Here is an 18,827-nt window from a genome sequence, read left to right as displayed (position 1 = left end):
CGGGTTAGCGAAGTGACCCCGTGAACTCTCAGTTGAACCCATGACCCTTGACCTCGGCCGGGTTGATAGTCGCGCCGAGTTTTTAAACCCTTCTTTATAGTGCTTAGAATCCTTTATACGTGGCATGAAACGCTATTTCTTAAGAGAATCTTTTGGCGGGAAAAACACAAAATCCATGACTAGATAAACACTATTTAAATTATAAAGAAAAAATAGTGTAATTTCAGCAATATCATAACTTGCCTCATTCTGTGTCATCAGGGTCTACCAAATGCTGCCAGCATGATGTCCTTCTGACTTACTTGGCTGTTGCCCTCTTTGCTTGAACAAAGAAAACAGAGGAATTAAATTTTGCTTTTCTATTATACCAAATTTAAATCAAATTCTATACAGGTCTTTTATAATATTCTTATTTTTATTTTTGGGAAACTTAAACTAGCTTCTGATAATTTATATGTAGGATTAGTCTTAAAGTTGAGATGTAAGACATGATATGAGTTTGATTCCTACTCATTTATTAAGAGACATTTGGTTTGTATAATTAATTTAATTTACTTTTTAGTAGTTTTTGGAGATTTAAAATTAAATTTTTTGTTGGTACATAAAATTAATTTAATAGGTGAACTCTGATTTGTTTAAAATTTAGAGACTAACGAGATTTGAATATAAATAAGATCAATGAAATGGTTTCAATCGTAAAATGGAAAATTATAAAACTGGAATTCTTGGCTTACTAGAGATGGTGTATGAAAAGTTACTTTTCATACAAGGTCACCGTGGAAAGTTACTTTTATTCGACCAACATTTCCTTTTCGAAGGGTTCTTTTAAAGAGAATTTGGATTCTAATTTTTGATTTATTGATTGACCATCACATAAATAATATTCTTTAAAGATATCCCCAAATTTCAAAGTTTTTTAAAATATGTAAATAATCAATTCTTCCCACCTACTCAAGAGAAACGAGGACGGTGATGATCGAACTCAGGACACGAGCTCTGATACCATGTAAAGAACTATTTTAACCCAAAAGTTTAAACTTAAGCCGTTAAATAAGGAATTTTTTAATGGTTTATATTATACTCTAACAACATTTTTTCCCCTCTTTGGTTCTAAAAATCAAAACCAAATTCCATGAATGTAATTTCTTCTTTACAATAATCATGCAAGCATATTGGCATAAAGGGCACTTGTCCCCTCAGAGGAAGAATAATGCTCCAAGGTTCCTACTCTGATCTAGTAGTTTTGTTAAGTTACCAAATTTTGGATTGTTATCTTTGAAGAGAATGTGATTCCTTACTCCACCAACAATATTGCGTAATGTTTCTTTGCCTAACTTTCAGGTCAGTGCACACAAATTAAGGACCTCCTTGGGGATCTTATCTATGAAGCTTTCCTAGAAATAATGGTCTTTGGTGATTGGTGAAAATAGTACCACTCACGAGATCAGATTCGACAACAAACCCCTCTTTTAAAGGAATTGTTACAGTATAATTCTTTGCAGAGAAAAATAATTTGAACAACTTTAAGCTCCTCTCATATTCATCTCGTGTGCCATTTAATTAGCATCATTTAAAGATATGCAAATTCTATCACAACCTAGAAATTAAAGAGAATTAGAACAGCATCAAATCAGAATTTGGGTTACTCATATCCCTTTAGTTTTCTATGCTTACTAAATCATTATTTTCCACTACATAAAGAAATATAATTTTTTTGTCACCTTTTCATTGTTCTTTTCGAGTTAATATAAACAAATGGAACTACAATAATTTAAGGAAAATATACTTCTCCTTTCATAGGAGAAGAGATTTTTTAGAGCAATTAAAAATAATTATGTCTTACTAGTAAGACATAATTATAATTTTAAAAGTAGTTTTTTCCTCTTTCCTCGTAAAACTGTCGGCTGACGTGACGAAGAAAAAAAAAATAATTTTAATATTATAATTATATCTTACTAGTAAGACATAATTATTTTTAGTTGCTGTAAAAAAATTCCGTTGAAACCTACTAGGATATCGGTATCCAGTGGCGGACCTACATGGGGCTATATAGGGGTGGCCCCCGCCCCCCTAAAACTTGGGGAAAAAATATATACTTGTGTCAACTACTACTAAGTATAAATCAACAAACATAGAATGAGAAAGAGAGATGAATATGAAGTAAGAAATTTTGAGGAAGAGCAAGTGACGAGAAGAATAATAGTTATAGGTTTACCCACTGTACTGGAGAGCTAGGGTTTAAAGGAGTGACCTCTTTTGTATTACTCTCCCAACCTTTCAAGTTTCAACTTTCTAGCTTAAGATAAAGGGAGGAAGAGGGGCTAAAAAAGAAAACATTTTGAGGAAGGCACTTAGCATTTAATTAGCACCCTCGCCCTTTCTCTATCCTACTACACATAAAATTAAATTAAATGAGCTGTGTTTGTCTCACCCCTTTTTCTAAGTCGTTTTTGTAGACCCTCACCATTTCCAAAAGAAAACAAAGTTATAATCTTTATTATCTACATATTATAGAGGACACGAGTATTATACTACTAAACTACATATTTATAATATAATATTTTATTTTCGTCCCCCTCCTATATATTTTTAGGTCCGCCATTGCTGGTATCTAACTCCTCCTAAAATTTTATTTAAAAAGGAAGAAGGAAAAATCCCGTTGAGGACCATAATTTAAAGTCTAAATAGGCTAGTAAGATCTCAAAGCCACGCCACTGCTTTTGCTAGTTCTCTGAGAGTACATGTATTATGTATATAATAAGGATGGTCCCTTAATCATTTATAGCAACTACTTCTTCATATGTATAGTTGTAGTCGGTAACCTGTCTACTATACAAAATAATGTCTCTATCAATATAAAGCTGAACTCCATGATGGTCCATCACTACATCAATTATTTGGTTGCTTGAAACTAGATACGTTGTCCTTCGACAAATGTGTATGGCACAGGCCAATCTGTATTTCACAAAAGCACAAAAATAGCTCAGCTGATCTTGCTCTTCTTGTTGGCCATGTTAGACAAAACAACAACTCAGATTCAAATGCATCCGGAGCAAAATCTCTCACCTGATATGAGATCATTTGAGACCATATATCAGTCATCCGCAAACAAAATAATTATCAAGAAAACATTAAAAAATGAAATGAGAAAAAATCACCGTTAATTTGTACATGAGATGGTTGAGATCGTCACACATGATTTCATATCATATGAGATGATTTATTTGTGTGCTTCCGCACTGGTCATGACCAATTAAATAGGTAACCTGAGTTATGTATATGGGCTATCTAAGAGTAGGAGTGGCAATTTTTAAAAAGATCAGAAAAGATTCGTGCCGTGTCACTTGTTAACCCGTGAACCTGAAATAGACCGCATTAAGTTTTTTACATATTATTCGTGTTGTGTCGACCCGTATAATAAGTAATGCAATTTGGGGTTGATAGGTTATTTGTACCGTGTTGTGTCGTGTCGTGTCGTGTCAACCCACATAATAAGTGTTAGGAAAAATGATGTTAAACTCATTGAGAGGGGTTAATATGTGTTAGAGAAATTATTTCGACAATATTCACAATTTCATGAAATGTACATAAGAATTTCATAGTCAAAGTGTACAGTACAGATATATGTGAATACAACAAAGAAAAAATCCGAGCCCAGTGATTAGACACTGTGTGCTTAATTGCCCTCTCTATGGTGCCCAAAATTCGTGGACAATTATCTCCCAAAATAGAACAGATTACCTCTATTCTCGTGACAACACTTCCACATAGAATAGCCCCATCGAACTCAAAATATGCTTGATCAATCGACTAGAATGATGGAATGCAAATGCAAAGAAAAAAAACTCTCTTTAGAATTCTGATTCTCTAATATTCATAGAAAACATAGGGTCACAATTGAAAAGACACACACATTCAAGGATGAAACAACACATCCGCTCATCGACGAAATGACACATCCGTTCATCGACAAAACTACACATTCGTTCATCGATGAAATGACACATCTTTTCAAATCAAACTTCTTATTCATAAAAATAATTAATTTAAAATTAATTCCAACAATCCCCTACATGAATAAGAAGTTCAACTATCAAGACCGTATGCATATGAGACTCAAATGCAATGTGCGATTGATCAATGAGAAACAACTGCATCGGGATCGGTGAACAAAATGCCTTGTAACCATCCCTAGTGAGACTTTTCGAATTTACTCGGTCAATCAGTGGATACGATGCCTTGTAACCGTCGACCTTATATGTAAACCAAGACAATAGAAAACACATAATTGTTCCTCGGACATGGTTAGTCCTTTGTTTGTGTCCATTTTGACCGTGGACACCCCCTGGTTCTCAGGTGCGTTAGAGAATACGATTTTGAAATATTCTTATAGAAGTGGCCCTCACTTAACACCCACAGGTGATTTCTGGCAGTGGATATCAACATACACCGTCTAAATACATCAGAATCAGAAATCATTAAAAGCCTATTTTCTTACCTTTTACTTATGCACTGCCTTGTCTAGGAATGAGTATGAGTTTTAAAAAACTCCACAATGCTTATCCATCAATCATCATTTGGTTTTCTCTTTGAACTAGTTCGTGGGATCTCCACTCTTCTTGGTAGAGTGCCCGCAATGATCAACATTAAATGGCCTTAAACCCATTCCTTTCGATAAACTATACATTAACTCTCTAGTTACATATTTAGTTCACAGATCCGTAATAATAACACTAGAGCGTAACTGCCTCACAATATCATATCTCTAATATACATATCGAGATTTACCGTTATACATAATATTCCTTGCCTTTTTTATCGTTGTCTGGCTATCACAGTGTATGCACTGGCTTCGGCGAGTTCAGAATATCCCCAAGGAAGTTACATAACCACTCGGCTACCCAACCGACTTTATTCGAGGCAGTGAGTTTTACTTCATGGTCGACCTTGTAATACATGTTTGCTTGGATGATTTTCAAGACACAACACCCCCACCAAGTGTGTACACATACCCACTTGTGGACTTAGTGTCACTAGAGTCGGTGATTTAATTTGCATTACAATCGATATGCAACATTATATGTACATATCCAATGAACACATAGTTCACTATCTTTGGTCCGATCTCCGCTTTTCGATTTCGAAATTGCGACCCTTGCCAAACACCTCACACTTCAAGATAATTCAAGGTATGCTTCCTACTTTTCCATATTTCACAAAGGATGTTCTTTATTTTCTTGTGGAGTACTCCATTGATTATATAGTTTGTCATTAAAATGACTTTCCCCCACAAATTTTGTGGTAAACCAGATATCAATAACATAACATTCATCAATAACCTAGTTCGTGGAGATCCCAGGAACTAGGTTCAAAGAGAAAACTAAATGATGATTGGCGTATAAGCACTGTAGAGCTTTTCAAAACTCATACTCATTCACTGACAAGGCAGTGCATAAGTAAAGGGTAAGCAAATAGGCTTTTAATGATTTCTGATTCTGATATGTTCGGACGGTTTATGTTGAGATGCACAACCAGAAATTACCTATGTGGGTGTGAAGTGAGGGCTACTTCTATGAGAATATTACAAGGTCGTATTCTCTAACGCAGTCGAAGAACTAAAGGGTGTCCACGAACAAAATGGACACAAACAGAGGACCAACTATGTCCGAGGAACAATTGTGTGTTTCTTATTGTATTAGTTTACACACAAGATCGATGGTTAAAAGGCAGCGCGTCCACCGATTGACCGAGTAAATCCTTAGGTCTCACTACGGACAGTTATAAGGCATTGCGTCCACAGATCCTGATGCAGTTGTTTCTCATTGATCAATCGCACATTGCATTGAGTCTCATATGTATTTAGTCACGATGAGTGAATTTATTATTCATGTGGGGATTGTTTGAATTCTTATAGAATTCAAATTTTATGAATAAGAAGTTAGGTGTGAAGAGATGTGTTTTTTCATTGTTGAACAGACATGACTTTTCATCATGGTTGTCAAACTCGCGAGTTTACTTGCAAAATCGCACGAGTTTACGCTTCAACAACCCCTCAACGATCCCGTTTCTTCTCTAACTCGCTTCTGGCCCTCAAATGATAGAAGCGACGAGTTTTTTGGCAAACTCATTCAATCGTACGAGTTTAACGATTAAACCAGAAAAAAGTGACCCGTTAACCTGAATCTTGACCCAAAAAACCATTATATAAATGGGTTTTTTTAGAAGAAAAAAAACCCTAAATCATCTTATTAGTTTCACTTCAGCCACTAGGTGACTCGCGAAGACGCCTCAAACCATCATCTTCTCCGATCGTCCCTCCGTGCTACTGGGTCGTCTTGCACTCTTGCCCTTTTTCGTTCGTAGCTTCTGCACAATCTCCGTCGTGCTTCTTCTTCTTCGTCGTTGTCGTGCTTCGCTGTCAAAGGTTAGTGCTTTGCTCCATCTCTAATATCTCTTCTTCGTTTCGTTTCATCTTTTTTTTCTCGCCTCTGTTTCTTTTTTTTTCCTTGACCGCTTGTTGTTTTGTTTTGTTTAATTATCTTTTAGCCTCTGTTCGGTGTCATTTATAAGAAAAAATTACTATTTTTGTTTAATTATATTTCAAATTACTATTTTTTTTACTCATGTTTGCCTCTGTTTTATTTTACATTCATAAGAAAAAATTAAAGTAATCCAAATAAAAATTTATTTTATAAATCAAATTACTTTTTTTTGTTCTCTTAATTTTTGTTTGCTACTAGTCCAATTAAATTGTGGTTAATTTTTATTATTTGTTGTGAATTTGAATGTTGTATATTTTTAGAAAATGTCTTCAAGTGGTGTTAATAGTACTACTGCATGTGGAAATGGAGGAACAACAACTTGTAAAAAAATTCATAAGAATGCTCTTTGAAGTAAGAATGATGTTGCATGGAGTTATGGATTTGTAGTAGATGGAAATGCAAAAAAAAATTAAATGCAAGTTTTGTACAAGGGTACTAACTGGAGGAGTTTATAGACTGAAACATCATTTGGTTTGGACTAAAAGAGATGTGATAGCTTGCCCATCTGTTCCTGATGATGTGAAGAAACAAACGTGGGATATTGTGTTCTTGTTGCAAAATAAGAAATCAAGTAATCAGACTTAAAATGAATGTGAAATACTTGGAGAAAAAAGAAAAGGGGAAGAAGATGAAAGCTCTCAATCTCAATCTCAAGTTTCAAATATTTTCAAGAGAAAAAGAGTGAGTACTCAAACCACCATCAATTGTATATTTAAGAAGGATTTGAGAAAGTCAGCATGTTCAAAAATTGCTAAATTTTTTTATGCCAATGCTATACCATTTAATGTTGTGAAGAGTGATGAATTTCAAGAGATGTTTGATGATGTTATACGACATGGTCATGGATTTAAACCTCCATCCTACCATGAAATCAGAGAAAAATATTTGAAGCAACATATGCAGTTGACAATGACTGATATGGAGAAACATAAAGCTTTTTTAGAAGAAAACAGGTTGCACAATAATGACTGATGGTTGGACTGATCAAAGGAGGAGGACATTAATAAACTTCTTGGTAAATAGCCCAAAAGGAACAGTTTTTTTGAAGTCTATTAATGCCTCTCATAGATCAAAAACCGTTGAAGCCATTGTTGCTATGCTTGAAGAAGTTATTAATGAGGTGAGAGAAGAAAATGATATTCAAGTTGTGTCTGACAATGCTGCCAATTACAAAGCTGCTGGAAGGTTGTTGATGAAAAAAAGATTACATTTGTATTGGACACCTTGTGCCGCTCACTGCATTGATTTGATGTTGGAAGATCTTGAGGGCATACCAATGCATAAAGATACCATTGCAAAGGGGAGAAAAATTACTACTTATATATATTCATTGGGTTTGTATTTGTTTAGATCCATACCAAGAAAAGAAATCGCCTGAAACAGAAGAAAATGAATGATCTTGTATTTGTGATGGCCAATTTAAAATTGGCCAAGAAGAAGGAACGCAAAAAAAGTGTTGGGCAAGAGCATGAGTCTTATAGCATTGATGATCTTTCATCTCATGATGAATGGATTGTAGAAAATGAGGGAAGTCCATCCAACATTGAAGATATAGATGATTTGGATATTCCTGAATTTAACTTAGATGCTACAGATGAAGATGCTTTGATGATGATACCAGAAGATGATGGTGGTTCTAAACTTGGTGGGGAAGGTGGAGAAGACATCATGCAAGATGATGGAGATGAAGATGAAGGAAATAATGAAGATGGCGATGAAGATGGTGATGAAGACGATGGGGCGGAGGATGATTATGACATTCCATCATTCCTTCGAGATTTGATTGATATATTCTTTTGGATTTTAATCTTTCGTGCTATGACTTTATGTGTCTGAGACATTATGTGATTATGACTATTGTATAACATTATTTTGCTGGTTGGTTGAATTAAATTTGCTTATTATATTACTTTATATGCATATAAATATATATAAATATAATTTGTATCTTGTGTTACGAGTCTACGAGTCGTGTTACGATTCTGCGATTTATGATTTTGGTTCACCTTTCCGAATTTGCATAGAATCTCGAGTTTGACAACCATGCTTTTCATGGGTGAACAGACATGACTTTTCATTACCAAATAGACACGACTCTTCACCGCCAATAAGCATCATTCATCGTGACCAGCCATGGTTTATAAATATGGAAGGAAATCAGAAAAAATCAGAGACTTTTTTTGATTTTTCTCTTCTACAGAAACTCTATCAAAATATTTTTTGAAATCTTTTGCATTCATTTTATGCGATTGATCAGCGTTCGTTGTGTCTACCGGTGTTGTTTCTTCTGGTAGTGCCACCGTCGAAACAGAAGTAACTCGTTCTATATTGGGAGACATTTGTCCACGAACCTTAGGCACTATTGAGGGGACAAAATTGTCTTAAGGATATAGTATCTAATACTGGACCCGAGTTTGATTTTCTACAACTTTTATGCCTTGCACATTATATTTTAATTTTTTGTGATTGCATATAATCTTTATGATTTCACTGATACCATCATTACCAAAACACATATTTTTGCACTATCACCAATAACAATAAGCTATACATTATGAGTTTATAGGTTATTTGTGTCGTGTCGTATCAACCCGTAAGATAAACAAGTTGTATTCGTATTAAAATTTTTAACCTAATTTCAAAAAAAAATTGTGTTTGTATTAAGTGTATTTATATTCGTACTGTGTCAGGTCGTATAGACCCAAATTGCTACCTCTAAGAGTACATCAATCACACACCATATATAAAAGGTAATAATTTGAGAGCTAAATGATGCATATGGGGTGATTATATTGGAATGAGCTGAAATTTGACTGGACTCTTGGAATCGGCCTTTCGGGATTGTTTTGATGGGATTTTTAATTATTTTTTCTTTAATTTTTATCATTTTATTTTTGTAGAGACAATATTGTAATTTCCGTTATTTGATTTTTTATTTCCTATTAATAGTATTGTGAACACTAATTTGTTTAGTTATTTTTAATTAAATAAAAATTATATTGAGAGTCGTGATTGCACTTAATCTAATCCTACAATCTTAGCAAAAACAGTGATGGTTGTGCTAAACTAACTTTTCAGCAAGCATTATCCGTAGATAATTTATTTTATTTGTCAAAAGTAACCCACGTTGATAAAAGATATGGGATATCTAAGATAGTTCATGATCAAATTCTTTATTTTGGGACGAGCTACTGTGGATCTCGTAAGCATAATAGCATTTCTTTTAAGTTTTACAATTCGAATAACTCATGGAACTAGTCGAATTCAATAAATCCAGTCTATTGAGTATTACATCAAGGTATAAGTAATCAATAAAGAATATCCACTGCAGTGTAGTTGGGGTCAGGAAATGTATATTTAGATAGAGATGAAAATTGTTGACAAAAAATCATGTGTTAACTATATGTATAGGGAAATCGATATTTTTTACTGTATCTGCAAGTTTTATAAAGAGAGGTGAGATTGGAAAGTCATAAATAAACCCAAGGGAGTTAGCTTAGTGATTAAATATGTGTATGGAAAAGTATTTATTTCTTTTTCTTTAATAGAAAACTTATTTATGCTACACTTATACTAATATAAGTGGAACCCATAATTATTATGTAAATGTGGGCAAAAAATATTTCTAAAATTTAAACAGAAATATTAAACTCCATGTATATTCCCCAATTGACTATTTAAGTTCAAAGTTTAAATATTTGGCAACATTTAAAATTCTTTTGTTACATATAATTTGGGTTTTGTTTTTGTTATGTTACATAACAAGAAATCATTTTCCTACACACTCATAATTACGAGTGTAAATGGCTAGGCTGGTCTACAGAGGCTTACGACTTAGCTTATATTAAGTCAGACTTGGCCTATTATAAAATAGTCAAATAAAACAGGCCTAAACTTTTAAAAAAAAATTATTTAGAAAGCATGTCATAGGCTTTTGTGTACATATTGGGCCTATAAACCTACAGGCCGGTCTAGGTCACATTATTTATTTTAAATAAAATAAATAAAATTATTATTTTAATATTTTTGAATAATAAAATGATATTATTTTAGTTATCTTTTAATTGTTGAATGTTTAATAGGCTTAAAGAAGCTAACAGACCTAGGTGAATGCTTTTATTTTTTAAATATAATTCAGGGAAAACTTGGAATTTGGAGCCTACACGCTTACAGGCTAGGACAAACCTAAGATTTTTAATATAGGCCTAGCCTATTTAAGTCAAAGTTTAGCTTAGCCTATATACACCCTTACTCATAATATATGTAGGGTCCATTAAATAGTGAAGTGAGAAAAAAAATCAAAGAAAAGCCCAACTTGAATTGTGTGTGTAAGAAGATTGATTTCTTGACATGTAACATAACAAACCATTTTCCCATATAATTTAGGCTGCAGCAAATGGTGGTCCTTTGTAATCAGCATGGTTGCTAGATGACGGCGAAGACACGGGGTAAGAGTAAAAATATTTAATTTTTAATTAATATTTTTTTTATGCTATTTTAATTTTTATATATAATTTAAAATGTCTTTACTTTTTTTTTTAAATATACTTAAATTTTAAAGTAATTATACAGTTCAAGAAATACATGTGATATAATTTTAACAATAAAAAATATTTCAGATGGATTTTCTAGTGAAATAATATTATAAAGTGAAATATATCTTAATAATAATAAATTATAATTTAATTTTGTAAGTACTTTGATATTGATAATTCTCTCTTTTATATATAGAATATAATTGTCATTACTTGTACAACATAAAATAAAGTTATCTCTTAATTACAATTCAAAAATAATATTATTTTAAAACTACGAGGTTAATTTTATTTTCTGTTACAAGAGAAATATTAACCATATATAAAAAGTGATTAAATTTCTTAATTCATTTTTCCTTAAACAATGGGATATGTTATTGTTAATTTCTCTTAATTTCAATTTTTTTAAATTAACTTTCTTTATAATTTTTCTTTTAATCTATGATTTTTAAATGTTACTTAATTAATTATATACATATTTTTATAATTTAAATTTTTTTTTTTCCGTAAAATAGTTTTTCTGTTTTAATTTATGTTTTTATATTTTACTTAAAATTTAAAAATATAACTACTTAATTTTTTATTTTTTCTGCTTTAATGTTTTAATTGATTACATGTTATCAACGATGGAGTTAGGACTGGTGTGTGTGAATGTCCCCCTGACTCAAAAGCTTTTTAAATCAAATTAGGGATTGGTTCGAATGGTACATGATTGATTCCGTTTAGCAAGATTTTGGGTTCAAGTTCTTATAAATGGAAAAAAAAAATTATGAGAGAGTTAATCCCACCATGATATAGATGTTTCAGGATTGAACATAATTGTCTCTCATTCATCAATATTTTTCAAAAGTTTCTCTTAAAAAACTATATAATTATTTGTCTACCCGAACATAAAATTCTTAGCTTTGCCCTGCATACAGTTAACTTTTTGTTTTGTTTTGTTTTTATGAACTTAGGAAAGTAGTGGAAAGAAATTTTCATTAATTCATCATCTCTACTTTTTCAAACGAAATAACACACCTATTTGTCTTCGTGTGTGGTATAGTATACTGATTTAACAATCTACAGGAACATGTCGGTTAATATTAAATTTGAAATTTTTTGGAGGTATATGAGATGTGATTTCTGAGAATAACCATATTAAAATACTGATTGTTGATAACTATAAGTACACAAATTTTAATTAGTTCATGGATTACCTATTTAACTCGATTCGAGTATGATCAAATCCATATAAGAAATGATTCTCTAAAGACCATTTTTTCCACTATACATATAAACAATTTGTACGAAGAGTTTGGATATGTCTCTAAATATTAATCTACATCAAAGTAACAAAGGCAACCAATTGAACATTAATTGTTTATAAAATGTATGAGGTATTAATTAATTGTAAAAGAAAAAGAAGCTCATCGTACAAACAAAATCTATAGCTTAGATTACAAAAAAATAAATAAAAAAAATCTATAGCCTAAAATCTAGGTAACCGTCATAAAGAAATCCGAATCATGGCTTAAAAATAGCCAAGTTGATCAGAATAATTTATCACAGGCATGTCCTATCTTCCCCCCTTTATTCTAAAAGTAATTACTATATATAAAGAAGGAAAGTAACTCTAAGGAATATTGTGGCGATTAAGATCATGTATACACGTAATTGTATACGTGAATATATATATATATATATATATATATATATATATATATATATATAAAAATATAAAAAACATCTATCCTTTTAGATCCTAACCGTTGATTTCCGTACATCATCCGTTATAATTTATTGGGCCAAACTTAATGGGCCAAATTTATTATTAATTAATTAGTAATTTTAATCCAATAAATTATAACCGTTGATGGACGGAAATCAACGGTTAGGATCTAAAAGGATATAAGTTTATATCCTTTAAAATGATAGATGTTATTCCCATATATATATATATATATATATATATAAGGTAGGATCATTTGACATCGGTGTCAAATTTCAAATTTGACACCTCATCTAAGAGCCGTTAGATTAAAAAAGATCAACAACTCTGATTTGTAAGCATGTGACATCATTGATCTTTTTTGATCTAACGACTCTTTGATGAGGTGTCAAATTTCAAATTTAACACTGGTATCAAATGATTCTACCCCTATATATATATATATAGAGAGAGAGAGAGAGACATAATTGTACAAGTATGAAAGTGTATACCACGTTTATATATGTGAACGCCTTGCCTAACATTAAAACTCAATTACAACAATTCTCCAAAAAAAAAAAAAAAAAAAACTTAATTGCAAATATATATTGGATCAATAAATTGTTTGCCATGTCTTATAATCAATAACCTTTTTAACAATGACTTATGTATGTATTGTTGTCGAAATCCTAGAATATAGATGTGTTAAAATTTAGTAAGAAATGTTATCAAAAAAAAAAAAAAATTAGTAAGAAATGTTTTTACTATTCATGTGATTCTACGCGGCTCGAATCATATTAATCGATGAACCGATAAAAATAATATAAAAAAACAATGACTTATGCATGTATTATATTTCCCATCTCAAATATGATTAGGGTTTCAAATCTAATAAGGTCATGTTTCATGGATATTCTTTGTTCTAGCTGCCTTTAAAGTATAAGATAAGGCACAAAACTTTATACCACTCGCATATGCAAACAAAAGCATCCCACTTAGATGAGTGAGACTCGTATATGCGCATATTCCAAATCTTCACAAGCCTATGACTTTCTCCACCTATGGGTTGTTGGAATTTGTATGTACATTTTATGGGAGTTAAGGAAGAAAAGAAAAAAAAAGGAAGTTGAAGGAGTGTGTGAGTTTTAAGAAGTTCCACATTGGACAACTAATAAGAGGTGAGAAGGTATATAAGCTCTCATCTCATACTCTTAAATTGTCCCTTGGGACAATACATATTTTGTGGAGGGGAGAGGAGATAGGTGGCCTTTCGTCCACCAAATGTCCACCGCCGCCAGGCTCGGCTGATGACTACGCAATATTTTTTTTTTAATTTTTTGTCCAAAAGTACCCCTATCCGTTGCTTCCCTCCGGATTTTCCAAAACCGATCACCGGTCGCACTACTTGGCTGCCGTCCGTCACAGCAGTTCATCGTGACCGGTCAATGTCTATATATAGACCCTGGCCCCTTCAGAAATTTCATCTGGTTTTCTGCACTATTACTTTGCTGGATTTTTCCTTCATCCGATTTTGCATACATCATTCATTCTTTTCGGTGTAAATCCTCTGGCATTCAGTTGTGTTCGTTCTAACTGTTGGCTGATAGTGCCATTAATCTTCAGGTGCAATTCGTTCTATCCTAGGAGACAAGTGTGCATCAACCTTCGGCATCAATGTGGGGAAAATGGTCTTAAGGAGACACTTTATGTGGACTCGGATTTCTTCCAGCATTCTGCCTACTTGATTCATTCCTCTTCTGTATTTTTGATATAACATGAGTTTGTTCTTTATTCTTACTATAACACTATATTCAGTATTAATAATCTCATGTGCTTTGTTCAAACCTCGTAGGGTGCGTTTGGTTTGAGTATTCCTATAAGATAGATAGGCATCACTAAGTGGCATTTTGTCTTCACCATGTTTGGTTCATGGTTTTCAAAAATTTTACAAGCAAACCAATTTGCCCATCCTTTATCTATTGTGAGTAAAATTTGACAATAAACAAAGATAAAAAATGACACTTACAATGTGGTATTTGTAAGTTGGATGGGGAAATTGATAGAAGAAAGTAAGAGATGTGACTCATATACCTTTTTTAACCTAACCTCATCACATAATTACATCTCTACCAAATTTACTTTTGTCAATTTTCAAAATTTAAAAAGGGTTACTTTTGTCATTTTATACCACTTTCCCATCAATATTTTACACTCAACCAAACATAGACTTACAAAACTTTAATCAATTTACCCGATAATATTTCGTCTAACCAAACAACTTTTTTTACATTTTCCTACCAAACTCACTTTCCAACCATTTCTCTAGTAATTACATTTCCCCCAGTATTCAAAAAATTTCTCCTCAACCAAACGTCCCCTTAGTGATTTTTAATATCAGCTACTATCTTCTATTCAACATGTGTCTCACTATCAGTTGCTGAAAATCACAACCGAGTTTGAGAATCTATTCGATTATTAGTACTCACGATCAGTTGATTGTTAATTGTAAGTTATTGATCATTATTGGCCATATTTTATTTCATAATGACACTGAGTTTGTATAATTTATTGAAGAAGAAGAACACTACAAGTTTAACATACTTTTTAAGACTTGAAAACAATATATACTATCACCCACACACATTTAAAATGACAATCCATGTGCAGTCTTATATGGGCTCTTTCACCCACTAGGGGTGTTTATTTCTTTAATTTATCAATTTGGTATTGGGTTAAAGCTATTTACGAATGGGGTCATTTAGTGACGCGAGGGGGACCCGGCGTCACTGAGTGCCGCTATCATCCCCTCGCATCACTCTCACTTTTTTTATTTTTATTTTTTACTTTTTTCTATTGAGTGACGCCCCCCTCCCCTGGGGCACTCATAGAATTGTGCCAAGTGGCACAATCTGGTTACTCCTATTACCGTAAAACTTCGGAAAGCCATAACTTTTGATTTGGGCATCCAAATTAGATGATTTTTTTTTGATTTCACATAACTTTTCGAGATCTACGCAATGACATCTCATTTGACATATTTTATCTTCTATTAATATAGTTCAAATTTGCAACACTAATTACACTTTTTTACAGATTTGAATTATGTTTGTGAGAGATAAAATATGTCAATTGAGATGTCATTGCGTAGATCTCAAAAAATTATGTGAAATAAAAAAAAATCATCTAATTTGGATACCCGAGTCAAAAGTTATGGCATTCCGAAGTTTTACGGTAATATGAGTAACCAGATTGTGCCACTTGGCACAATTCTGTGAGTGCCCCAGGGGAGAGGGGGCGGCACTCAATAGGAAAAAGTAAAAAAAGAAAAAGAAAAGTGAGAGTGACGCGAGGGGATGGTAGCGACACTCAGTGACGCTGGGTCCCCCTCGCGTCACTAAATGACCCCAATTCGTAAATACCTTGAACCAAATACCAAATTGATAAATGAAAATCACAAAAAACCTCAATCGGTCAAAGAGCCGTCCTATATGTGGTCGCATATACATAAAATATAAAGGATTAATGTTTCTCATATATATATATATATATATATATATATATAAAGAGGGTGGAATTCAATGAAAAGAGAGAAACAAAAAGAAAAAAATGAAGTGCACCTATTTTTTATATATGCATATAAGAGATAAAATTATTTTTAATTTATAGAGAAAATATTAAGCCCTTTATATATAAATACAATTTTTAGGCTTTCTATGGAAATAACATTTCCAATGTGTTAGTTTGATTTTCTTAAATATATTTTATAACTAATCTTGTTATTGTTGGATCAAAATCAAATCACTGACACTTCCTGTCATTTTATAACCGTTGATTTAATTTTGATCCAACAATAGTAAAAAGTGATAAGGAAAAATTGTAACAAACAAATAAGAGACATTTTCAGCTTCGATGGAATATTGAGTCCGTCTTTGAAAATGAATGTTATTTTTTTATTTTCAACATAATCAAGGTTATTTCGACGGAATTATAGTAAAACTAAATATTTTTTCAAAGAAAAATGACGGATTTGTCATTGAAGATATTTTATTCCATCGAAAAAATGGTCAACCAATTTAATGTTAAAGGATAATCTATGTGCTTCCTTAATTCTCATTCCTTATAACCTTTGAGACATATATGAGGTTGAAAAAAATTAAATCATTAATATATAACAAAGTCAAATGTCTACGATAAATTTTTAAACCCCACCACGATGAAATGGAATCCTATGAGAAGTCTCAAACATGCCTGGGTAGTTCTAGTACTTTAAGATAATCAATTTGCCGGCCACATCTGGAGTTGAATTATGAACCAAAAGATATATATGCCCTGATAAATTATTCAAGGATTAATTTTTAAAATGAAAAGGACATGAAAATACAGTAAAATAAAACTAAACATCGTAGCATTTACCAGGGGTGTGCTAAAAAAATTAGTTCATTTGCCTTACCCTTGATCTGACCTTGACCTGACCCATAAATACCTACTTTTTTGAATTAGTTTTAAATACTGATCCACTTTTATTTGGGTCTGTTTTAGACCTCACTTATTTTAATAATTGACCCATTGACCCAAAACTTGACCCATACCCATTATGTGAACAAAAAGAAAAAAAAAATCACAATTACAGTTTTCGTTTTTCAGGTTCTCACTTCTCTCTTCTCTCTGTCGACATTCTTCCACTCCACTGAAGAGGATCAGCCACCACAATCACAATTGCAGTTCAAGGTATGCTTCTCGACTTTTCTTGTGATCAATCCCAAGCTAATTGATTGATTTAAACCCATATGGTATGATATGCCTAAATAGCTTATTGCTGCCATGTTTTGCTATAATGGTCTTTGCTATTGGCTTTGGATCTAACTCTCTGATCCTTTCAACATCGCCTCCTTCATTTTCATAACAAGCATTAGATTTCCTTTCTCTCTATTCTTTCGTTTTTTTATTTTATTTTAATGGTTTTTACATCGTAGCTTTTTTTTTTCCTCTTGAATTTTTTTGTTCATCTTCTCTATGATGTAACTGATGTAACTCGTTGTATTTGGATTTTAAAATTAAATAACCTCTTTTTGTTTAAAAAATTACATTCTTTTATTTATTCAATAAATATCAAATTTATTATATAATTTATATATTTTAAAATAAATAAATAATTAAATTACATGAATTTAAAAATTAAATCAATAACTATACAAAAAAAATCAATTTAAAAACATGTGTTGAAACCAAGTCAAAAACGGGTCAGGTCAGATTTGACCCGATTTTTAAACCAAGTCAGACCCATTTCAGAAATCAAGTCAGGTCAGATCCCACTCAATTATGAACTAGTTCAAAAAATTTCAAACTAAGTCAGACCTGACTTGGACCAAATTAAGCTGGGTTCAGTCAAAAAACCTGACCTATAAAAACTAAGTTTGGTTAAGTCGACCAAAAAACTGACCGACGTAACCATGCACACCCCTAGCATTTACCACAATTCCTCTTTCGAACTCCTCGATATATTATAGGTGGTGCAACTTGTGCTAGTGTTGGGGAGCATTACGTCGTCTTTGATTTGTAGGTAGTGGTTGAGACTCGAGAGGGAAGAGCAAGGTGTTTTACTATAGCTATGGTCCTAGAGAAAGATGATAGCTTATTATTGTTTGCAAAAATCCAATTGAACTTTGTGCAATTCTCCCACAGAGGGCAATACCTAGTAGCTCTTTCACTTTAATTTGTTTTATACAGTAGAATCAAAGTAACCATCATGTATATAGTGGGGACATGCACATATAGCACCACACGTTTATTAATGTTTAGTTAATGTAAACAGCAGAAGCAAAGTGGGATTCAAATCTTTAGTTCATTTTTTCCTACTTTTCTTTCTTGTCACCTAAAATAAATTTGAACAAACCAGAGAAAAAATCACTCATTTTTTTAATTGGCTATGACTATTTCATAGTTATCAATATTTTTTTTTATTAATTTATCAACACTTAAGTGGTGGATAAAAAATGATTCATAAAAGGAGATCGAAAAATTTAAATATATTATTACAAAAAAAAATTAAATATACCAAAA

This window comes from Gastrolobium bilobum, unplaced genomic scaffold (assembly GCF_033153095.1).
Source record: "Gastrolobium bilobum isolate Gb01-03AN ecotype WA unplaced genomic scaffold, APGP_CSIRO_Gbil_v1 utg7671, whole genome shotgun sequence".
Classification (NCBI taxonomy): domain Eukaryota; kingdom Viridiplantae; phylum Streptophyta; class Magnoliopsida; order Fabales; family Fabaceae; genus Gastrolobium; species Gastrolobium bilobum.
The sequence above is the reverse complement of the archived record's forward strand: the minus strand, read 5'-3'. Positions refer to the sequence as shown.